Below are 10,540 nucleotides of genomic sequence, written 5' to 3' on the forward strand. Positions count from 1 at the left end.
CTGGCAACTTGGATCAATATGTGGGGATTTACAAGTGCTCTGGACTAAGCTGATAAATGAGTTAAACTGTGTTTAGCTAATTCCCTGGGTGGGGATAACTCAGCCAGCCCTGTGCTGAAAATATCTGGAGCTTGTTTGATGTTTGCAGTGGAGATTTCAGACCCTTTCTCTAAGACTTGGTTGGTCTGCAAGTGACTGATTTACTGCCCAGAAGGTAGGAAGCACTTTGGAATCATTCCCTTTTGATGGAGACTGGAGGGAGACCTTTGCTTTTCTGTCCTGGACTTCTGACAGTGACTTCCACAGTGGTCCCATGTTCAGCTTGGGTCTGCTTTTTATCATTAGGATACAGCTCTCTCTTTTTTTTTTTTTTTTTTCCCAAGGCTGAGTTAATTAAGAACCTCTACTGCCTATTTGTGGGAGTCAGACCCCTCTAGGAAGGTAGAGGACAGCCTTAAACATTCAGACTCCCAGCTGAGTGTGATGGAAATCCAGCATGCAGAACTTTGTCCAGAGAGCTCAGGAACCTGGTGCTTCCAGCATTGTATCCTCCTCCCTCTTTTCCCCATATCCTGGACTTGTATTTGTTTCAGGCCTTGGCCCGGCTGTTTTGTGAGCTGTACCCCTCTAGGTTCAGTTATCAAGTGTCAGGAGAGGTTTTGGTTTTTGCATTCTGTCATTGCAGTGGTTGTGTAAGTCACATGTGGAAAAGTCCAAAGTGCAGACATATGGAGGTGGCAAGTCCTAATTATTTTGCCCTGAGTCCAGAAAGAAATGAACACCTTTAATCATTGAAATTTGGATGGCAATGAGTGATACAAAGCCATTGCATAATTTTAATTTTAGGGGATCAGCAAAAGAATGATCCTTTGCTCTGTTCCCTCAGCTAAAATGCTCTGCAGCTGTATAAAGAGGCCAGCAGCAGCTCTGGCTTTGCTTTGATTTTTGCAGTGAATGCTTGCTATATTTCATCTGCTGGGCTGTTATAAACAATCTCCCTGCAAGCAAGAAACTTGTGAGTGGCTGAGCTGAGATTTCCAGGTTCCTAATCAGAGAAAAGGCTGTCCCAGCTAAATCAGAGTTAGGCTCCTGATTGCATCCTGATAGAAAGGATTATTCATCCAGTGGAAAACAAATAGAGCTGCTGTTTGGCATATATTAGCTGAGCAAATCTTGGCACTCAGTACGTGTTCCAGCTCTGCTTTTCTGAGCTGTGAGCTGGGTTCACTTACAGCTGGCCTGGCTCTGGAATGTTCCCTGCTTCCTGACCTTTCCTCTGTGGTATGGCTTAGGTGCTTTAGGAAGCCTTGTCCTTTTTTTTCCTTTTCATCAGCCCATTTACAACATGCTCTGTCAGGCTGTTTGTGACTCAGGCCTGTCTTTACTATATCCTGGCTGATGCCTCTGGTTTGTACAATCAGCTGTCTGGGAGCCCATCTCTGATGTGCTGTGTTTATGTTCAGCTGATTGCCCAGGCAGGGAAGCAGATGGTGGTGATGCCATGGCCTTGCTACTGCCTGCCTGGTGCTGTGGGACTGCAGGAGGCCGTGAAGAAGAGGGACCAAAGATAAAGGTTGCTAAAAGAGGTTGCTTTTATTTCTCTGGGATTCTTGGTCTGTTACCCATCTTCTGGCACTTGTATGTGCAGGGCAGATAACCTCAGTGCCTTTCTGCTGTATGCTATGAAACAGTTGGCATTTTGGTTCAACACATGGCTGCTTCCAAACAAGCACCACCCACAATAGGAGCCTTCTTCTTCTTTTCAAAGAGCCAAGGACGTTGAAGCTGTAGGCAGAGGTTAACTTACAGAGCAAGGACTACAGGATTGTGGCGCATGGTATCTTTTGGAGCCTGTTTTGTAGCTGATAAATGTGTGTCTGGTAACTTTAAAGGCAGGTGAAGGATTCTGTGAGCCAGAGAGGTGGGGAATCTCCATCCTGGGAGATACCTGCTGGATGCCTCCCCACATAATCTGTTTTAACTTGGAAATTGTATGGTTTGTGCAGAGGGGTTGGACCAAAGACATCCAAAGTCTCTTCCACCTAAATCTTTCCATGGTTGTGTGCCTGATCCCTCTGATCATCTGTGCACTCTGCTTTATGTGGGGTGAAAGGGAGTGAAAAGAGCCTTATAAAACATGTAGAAATATCTGCTGTGGGCTCTGGCAGGGAGCAGATGCCAGCTGGCTTTTCTCTTCTAAATGAATTTGTTTGACTGGAAGCACAACTGCTGTTGCTGTGGTGAACTTGTACAAGACTTGGGGCAAGTGGGAATGTCAAGGGGCGAATTTGGGAAGGAAGGAAGGAAGGCCATGCTGGCAGCAGCCCCTGCCCTGCCAAGGGACCAAGCAGGGCTTTGGGAGGGATGTGCTGGGAAGTTCCTTGAATTGCTTCTGTTTCCAAGAGCAGCTGTTTACCTGGATTATGAGCATAGTGAGAGAGGGTTTCTTGTTGGGTGTGCATCCCCGGGAGAGGTTGTGCTCGATACCTGACCTTTGTTTTCACTCCATGCCAGGTGTTTCTAGGCCTTGAAATTTTGCTGTGGGCTCAAATGAGCACTTAAGGAGGACAAACGTAGGATTAGTTCCCAGGGAGACAGCACGCGTGCAAGAGTTGTGCTCTCTCACAGCTTTTGTGGGAGACAAACAAGCTTAGTGGGCCAAGAATAGCAGGACTGATGATGCACATTTCCAGAGGGTTATGTGCCTTCAGAGCTCTCTGCAAATGTCAGCCAGTTTGTCTGCTGCCCTGCAAATGCTGCTTGCTGGGAAGGAGAAATCCTGCTTTCCCAAGTGAATGTTCCTCCCCAGCTGCTTTTCAGTTCAGTTTGCCAGTGAGACTAAAAAATTAGGCTGGCCTTATGTGCAGGGTTTGAGGATTGCACAGAGATGCAGCCCAGTGAGCTTGCAAGTGTGGAGGGGCTGCTCTGACCTCCCCAGGGTCGCCCCTTGAGCTGAGGGCAGGCAGGGACCAGCGTGTCCAGTGAGGTAGGAAAGCTTGCTGAGCAGTGGAGAGGGGCAAAGCCAAGGGACTGAAGGTGCCATTACAGCCTCAAATGTCCTTTCTGAGGGGAGATTTGCTGTCTGATCTGCTGCCTCTGTGTGGGGAGGGAGGGCTCTCAGAGCAGCAGAGGAGGGAGCTCTGTTCTCTTAGCAGCTGGAGCCTTCCCCAGTCAGCTGGCAAAGATGTTGCTCCTCTTGCTCCTGGAGAAGTGTTATTTAACAAACTGGCTTCCTGACCAGCCTCATTGCTGGGGTAATTCCTGGGTCTGCTCCATAAAGAGATTCATGGCTCCCTGTGCAGCCCAGCTATTCCTTGTGAAGGTTTGATGTATCTGGCCTGGTTAATCCCAGACATCTCTGTATGGAGATATCATTTGTTAAAGGACTTCTCAGTGCTGGGAAGACCAGCCAGGAAAAAAAAAATAGTTTCCAAACAGGTTTGGAAACCTCTGTCTTGTAGTCATAGGAAAATTAAACTGAAGCCATCTTTTTGTGTTCAGCCCAGCAAGTTGTTGTGAACTTGGCTGAGAGAAATTAGCATCCAGTTCCTAATTAAAAAGGTGGGAGCAGCAGCCAGGGAGGGTTAAAAAAAAGGGGTCTGCCTGGAGGCTGTGCTAAAGAGAGACTGTAGATATTTGTGTCTCAGCAGTCCAGCTGGTGGATGCCTCTAGAGGTTCCTGGTGGCTGGGCATAATTTTTACTTGCCCTCTCCTGATTTTTTTAGTGATTGAGGATGCTGAGGGCTGAAGACTCCAGCTAGATGGTCAGTGCCTTTCCAACTCCCTTCAAGGTTTTGAGGCAGGAGGCAGGTGCCGTCATTTGACTGCAGACATGCTGGGCATCTAAGCCCACAGCAAACATGGGGTTTGCTCCACGACAAGATGTTGCTTGTAGGTAGTTGCTGGAGAAAAGCTGATGCATAATAAACTTACACCTTCATTTTCCTGTGCAGTATCATCTGCATCACAGTTCTGCCACGAGGCTGGGATGCTGCTTTCTCTGCCTTTCAGGACTGCTGCAGGCACTTGTTTTAAAGGTAGGTTGATCTAGCCAGCAATGCTCAAGGATATGGACAAGATAAGGTTTGTCAGTAGCACATTTTGTTCCCATCAAGTTAGTCTGGTGAAGGATGCTATTTATTACTAAGAAAGCTGATTTTATATGTTGCTGAAACCACTGGGCTGCTTTCAAATTAGGCTGATTACAGAGAGAGGACAGATCAGTCTCCCTGTGGCATTCCCAGCACTGGGATGAATGCAAACTTTTTGCTTCCCTTGTGACTTTACCTTTTCCTTGGTAAATATGGAAAGTTGAGCCTCTGTGAGATTGGTCCCTTTGCCTGACACCTGGCAGAGCTGTAATTAGATGAGTGCAAATTTGTGACCTTCACTGTCATCTAAGGTCCACCTTATGTGCTGCCTCTGGCATGGGGAGGGAATTTTTTTTTCTCTCTGGGAAAGAGGAAGATGTTTGGGGATGGTGAGAGAAATGGGGAAGGTTTCCTCTCTGTGGCCTGCTTGCCCTGGGAGTCCCTGTGCTGCTTTGAGAGGGGAAGTTTCAGGGCTGTCTCTGAGGTGGCACCCAAGGACATGTGGTGGCTCAGGGACAGGGTGCAACAAACACCTTGAACAGAGGGGTGGTGGCTCTGTGTCCCTTCTCTCATGCTCTTGGTTATTGGACATCCCTGGGTCTGCCAAGGCTTCCTGGAATGCTTCAATACCTGAACTACAGGCTGGGAGAGAGGCAGAGAGATTCCTACAGGCCCCACTGGGGATCCCAGCTCATCTTTAGGTGGGGCTTTGCTCCTGGGTTTGCTGGTGCCTGGGGTTGGAGGCTGGAAAGGATTCAGTTATGTGTGGCTGTTTGAGCCAGCACACCACTCCCTGCTGTGCAAGGACAGGAGGGCTCTTGGACACGGCATAGTTCTCAAGTGTTGCCTTTCCTGGCAAAAGGAGCTCTTATTTACCAAGATTTCATCTATTCCTCCTGTTTATTGCCCACCCGAAATCCTCCTTGTCTCCTGCTGGCTTTGTCCTTGCAAGAGCTGCTGGTGGTGCTCCTGCCACAGTGGGGAGAGGGATGGAGACAGGATGGGAGCAGTGGCTGGCAGCTGACAGTTTCTTTTTATGTTTCCATCTGTTCCCTCTCTTCCTTTTTAATGAGATCAGGTGCCAGAGTGCACTAGGAAGACTTTTCAATGTGAGAGGAAGTCACAAATGGGGTACTCAGGTCCTTGCTTTCATCCTTGGCAGAGAGATGCTGCTCAAATCAGACCTGCACCCTCTTGAGCTGTTCCTATAATGGGAAACCAAAACTCTGCAGTGAGGCTGACAGCTCCAATCAGGTGGGTCTGTCCTGCAGCTCAGCCTTGGAACTCAGAGATGTTTGTGCTAATGGTCACCAAGATGCAAACCTGGCTGTTCCTGCCCCCATTCAGGTGCCTATCTTTTAAATTTTTATAATTTTTTTTTAATGTGGCTACTCTCTGCCTTCTAATCCCCCAGCTGTTTTAAATGGTATCAGTGGCTGGACAGGTTTACTCTTTCAGGCCCTTGGTGTTTGCTGCACAGCCCCAGTTGACCAAGGTTTCTGATCAACCACTCCAATTTAATGAGTGACTCCACTTGTGCTTTATGTTTTGAAGGGTTTTCCCTCTGCCTTTGAGGCCATATGTTTATTACAAAGCTGGTGTTTCATGAGCAGGGATGTTTCCTTCAAGGAGAATCTCAGGAGATGTTTGGGGCTGGTTTTATTGCTGTCTCTTTATTCATGGTACTTCTTGGGATGTGTGAAGGATGGGAAGAGGTTCAAAGGAAGAACCCGAGGAGCTTGTTTAACAGTTCAACTTGGACAACCTCTTTGTGGAAAATGACAATCTGTCCCTCTGCTCCCACTGCCAATATCTGATGTGATGGGAGTCAGCATGGAGACCTCGATCAGATAAAATCTGTGGAGTCTGACAGTACCTCCAGGGCAGAGAGCAGAGGCTTTTCTAGGGGATGTACCAGGTGCCTTGCTTAAAAATCAGAAAGCCCTGGCTCATGTTGCAGCCCAGAATGGCTTCTGCATGGCTGGTTTTTAGCAAAACTCCCAATCTTTTAAGCAGAAGACATTTGGATACAAATGCAGTCAAACATTTGGCCAAGCCAAAGGCAATCCAGTAGCCCCTCCTCAAGCAATCCAGCCAAGTGCTTTGGGATTTTGCTTGAGTTCAAGCTCTGCAATTGTGGCTGTTGTGTGGCTGTACTGGACTTGTGAAGGCAACTGCCCAGTGCAAGAAAAGCCACGTTTGGCTTTGATTTCTTTTCTTGGTGCCTGCTTCAGTTGGTAAATTCCTTGGCCAGCAGTGCTGGTGCCTGCAGGCTGCCCCAGCCCCTCTCAGCACAGCCCTGTGAGCTGCAGGGAGCTGCACCAGCTGGCTGGCAGCAGCAAGGACAGCAGCTTCTTCCTTTGGTGCTTCTCAAGTGATAAATAAAACAAGCTACTCCTTTCACAGTGCTGCTTCTGAACAGCCTGGTGTTTGTAGCTGCTCTAATCATGCCAGGTGCTCCTGTGGCCTAGGCTGAAATGCAAGTCACGGGCTGCATTTGTCCCTTCCCTGTGTCCCACTTACAACTGTTGTGTTTTCTAATCTTTCTCTCCTTTTCTTCCCATCACAGAGCCAGCTGTTGGTGTTTGGAAGGGCCCTGCAGAGGCACCAGGCCTGCTGGGCTGGGGATGACTGACTTGCTGCAAAGGCAGGAGCCAAGGAGACCCATCCAACAGCAAACAGAGCTGCCAGGTGATGCCAGAAGCTGCAAGTGCCAGCCAAGCTGCTGTGGATCTGGTTAAGCACAGATTTTCCATAGCCTGGAGAATCTGGAGGCCTGTCTGTGGCATTTGGGGTGGTGCTTGGGGCTGGCTGTGGGATGATAGTGCTGGGTTCTGAGGTGTTGCCATGGTTTTAGTGGCATGAGATGTGCATTTCCAGAGAGCTGCTCTGTGCCTGGGCTTGCAGGCTGCTGTGTGTCTTGGCTGGAGCAGAGGAGAGCCTGGTGCCCCGTGCTGGGTGGGATGGAGAATGGCCTGGCAGGACCCTGCTAGCAGAGAAGAGCTGTGGGTGTGAGGGAGGAGACACTGAGCCCTGCTCTGCCTCTGTCACTGGGAAACACCACCAAGCCCTGCTCCTGCAGGGTGATGCTGCTGCTGCATGATTCTGTCCTCAGCACCACAGGGTCTCAGTTGGTTTTTTCCTAAAACAGGATGCCAAGGCAGTTCAGATTTAGGTAGTGGCAGCCCTAGAACAACTATTGAATCATCTTGTAACTGTACAGATATTGTCACCCTTGACATCTGTCTCTTTTTTTGTTTGAGGCTGAGCTCCTGAGCCTCCATCCAAAGCTCACCCATCTTTCCAAGGCACTCTCTCCTGGCAGGCACAGCCTTGGCTACTGCCTTTCCCAACCTTCATGTCAGAGATTCCCCTTGAACTGTGGTCAGCTTCTGGAGGCTTGTAAATTTTCTTTTGCATTGACATAAAGACAGCTGGCTGGATTTAATGATTTCCTAGAACTAAAGAAAAAGAAAATGTAGGAGGCATTACACTTGTTGGGGTCAAGGATTTTACTTTCTTTTAAGAGGCAGTGAAGACAATACAATCTATTCTTTTCAAATTAGTTAACTGCACAGCTAATGTCAGGGTCTCTAAAAGGCAGGGATTTGAAATAGTGCCTTGATTTAGAAATACTAAAGAAACATTTCAGGGTTTGAAAGTGAGATGCAAATTAAGTAAAAAATGAGGAAAAATGGTTTCAGCTCCCTGCACAAAGTAACAAATTGATTCCCAGCATGGGAATAAAAAGGGAGAAGATAAACCCAAGGCTGTGTGTTAAGATCTGTGCTACTAAGAAAATAAATCTATGTTCTCCCTTGCAATGGGTGATTGTATTGCTCAGAGTAAGGCAGGGGAAGTATGGCTAAAAGGACCTAGCATAATTTTCCTTTTTTCTCAGAAGAAAACTAATATGAACCCTGTTTGGAACAAAAAGGGCTGTGGGCTGCTTGTTTAGAACTTCATGACTGGACCTTCTTAAGGTTGCAGCTGGGTAAGTGATCTCAGGGCAGTTATTCAGTAGGGAATGTAAAAATTTTGATAACATCTAAAGTGATTGAGTATTGCAGTCAGTCCTTTTTGGAAGTGAACAATTCATGGGTTAAATGGGGGTAGGGAGGCTCCCATCTGCCCCCCTTCCATCCTGTGAGCTGTCTGCCAGCACTCTCCTCTTCTCTCTGGATCCTCATTGCAGCCTTTGCAGCAGCTCTGTGTACTCTGCAAGACACCAAGTGTCCAGTTAACTCTGTTACCTGCCTTGACCTGGTGAGTGCAGCAGTGGTGACAGGAGAGATGTTTCTGATGTGCCTCTTGCAGTCCCCCAGGGTCTCTGGTTTTGGTCTCAGCAGCCAGACCCTGCCTGTGCTCTGAGGTCTCATCTCAGAGCCTGCAGCTGGGTTTTTGGGGGATGCTGGCTCTGTGTCCTTCCAGCACTGCAGCAAAGGAGAGGTTAATAATGCAACGTGCCTGCCTGTTGCCCTTGGCTGTATGCTCATTTGCTTCTGCAGGAGGAGAAGAGCTATGCAAAGAGCCTTTCCCAGGGGATGGAGGAAGGATTTCAGCTCCCTGGACAAACTAACAGTTACCTGTGCCTGTAAAGAGAGCAGAGTTTGGAGCCTGGTTTGATCACACCCTGCTAGGACAGGGAGGGTGGCTTTTGGAGCCCAGGTTGTCTGGCACCAGGAGGGAGAGCTTGGGAGCAGAGCTGAGTGGAGACTCCTGTATGCAGTTAGAGAAAATAAAAAGGCTAGGCTGCTCCAGGGAGGTGCAAATTACTCATAGCCCATTCTCCAGACATGCCCCATACCTGAAGGATAGGAAACAATCAGTGAAGTTAAGGCTTGTTCTGTAACACCTTGGGGTTACACCCAGTGCTGTATTAGAGCAGCAATCCAGCAAACACAGAATATTTACTGCTCTGGCAGCCAGTATTGTGTGTGTGTGCTGGAGAAGCAGGTATGAGGCTGGAGCCAGTCAAGGTCAGGCTCAGTGGTTGTATTCCTGCTTCTGCTTCTGGCTGGGTCTCTGTCTCCAGTTTGGAATAGCATGGGTACTAACTCAATTCAGAGATACCAGAGACTGAAACTCCTTTGTGAGAACTGGGCATGAACACGTTTTCATTTTGGTTGAGAAGCTTTGGAAGTCTAAGATTGAACCATCTTGGTTGGGATTGAGGTTTACAGAAGCATTTCAAGGCCTCAGCCAATGCCCAGCCTCTCCATGTCCTGGCCGGTGGAGCAGCTGGTCAGGGTGTGAGCACTGTGCAGCCTGTGCTGTGCACTGAGAGTTGGTGCTGCAGAAGTGAAGGGATGGCTCAGAAAGGGAGCAGATGGGTTTTAGGGATGCTGGGAATGCCCTGTGTTCCATCTTGGGGATGCAGCTGAAAGGTGCATTAACAAATCACTGCATGTCAGCAGAATGGAGGAGACTGCTCATGAGCCAGGCAGTGTTCAGAGGTTATTATTGCTGCCCTAAAGGGAAGAGGTGAAGGTGCTTTTATTTCTCCAGTACAGGTCATGGTCAATCCACTCAGCTGGGAGCAGGGTGCAGGTCCTATACAGACCCTTTTTGTCTGCCTTGCCTGGAGCAAGGAGTCTCAGTAGTAGCTGCAAGCCCACAGCATGAAACAAATCTTTCCTTCACTTTAAAGATGGTTCTTGTCCTTTTTTTTCCCTCCAGAGACTGCTTATGCATTGCACATTAAATAGTCATTAGCTAAAAGACTTTGTCATCCAGGGAGCAGAGCTCCCCAGCCAAGGCTTTTCCTGAGCTCTTGAGCATCCCAGTGCCAGCCTGCAGATCAGGCTTTTTCTCCCTTGCATTCTCCTTGCAGCAGTCTGGGAGATGTAGAAATGACATTGTCTGGGCTGACAAGCTGGACCAACAAATGGCTTGGGCCCCCTCCATCAGCCTGGCAGGGGAGGAAGGTTTGGGCTGGAGAAACACATGGTGTGTTCAGTAGCAGGGACACAGCTGAGTGTGAGAGCAGGGTTGTTGAGTTGGAGAGTGGGCTGAGGTACCAGCACCAGGTTTGGCACTGGGTGCTGAGGTGCTTGCAAGCCTTGTGTGGGTTTCATGTCATTTCTACCATGCAATTCCATGGATATCCTTTCCAGCAGTTTCCTTTGCTAAGCACCTGAGGCTTCTCTGGCAAGTTCTCTGAGCATGAAATCTGGCTCCAGCTGTGCTCTTTGCCTGCAGCAGAATTCACTCCTGTGCTGAGCAGGTGAGAGCCTCTAAGGCTGGTTCTAAGGTGCTGCAGCTGTGGGAAGGAGCACAAGGAGGCAGCAGCCCTGTGAGTGCATCTCAGACCAGGTATAAGAGATTTGATGGGCCTCACCTTGACATCTGTGTCTAAGCTCTGCCTTCTGAGGCAGGAAGCATCCCCCACCATTCAGCTTCCTTTGCACTTCTGCCTCGGTGTCTCGAGTGTGCAAGGGTGTCACAGG

Source organism: Camarhynchus parvulus, chromosome 11 (assembly GCF_901933205.1).
Source record: "Camarhynchus parvulus chromosome 11, STF_HiC, whole genome shotgun sequence".
Lineage (NCBI taxonomy): Eukaryota > Metazoa > Chordata > Aves > Passeriformes > Thraupidae > Camarhynchus > Camarhynchus parvulus.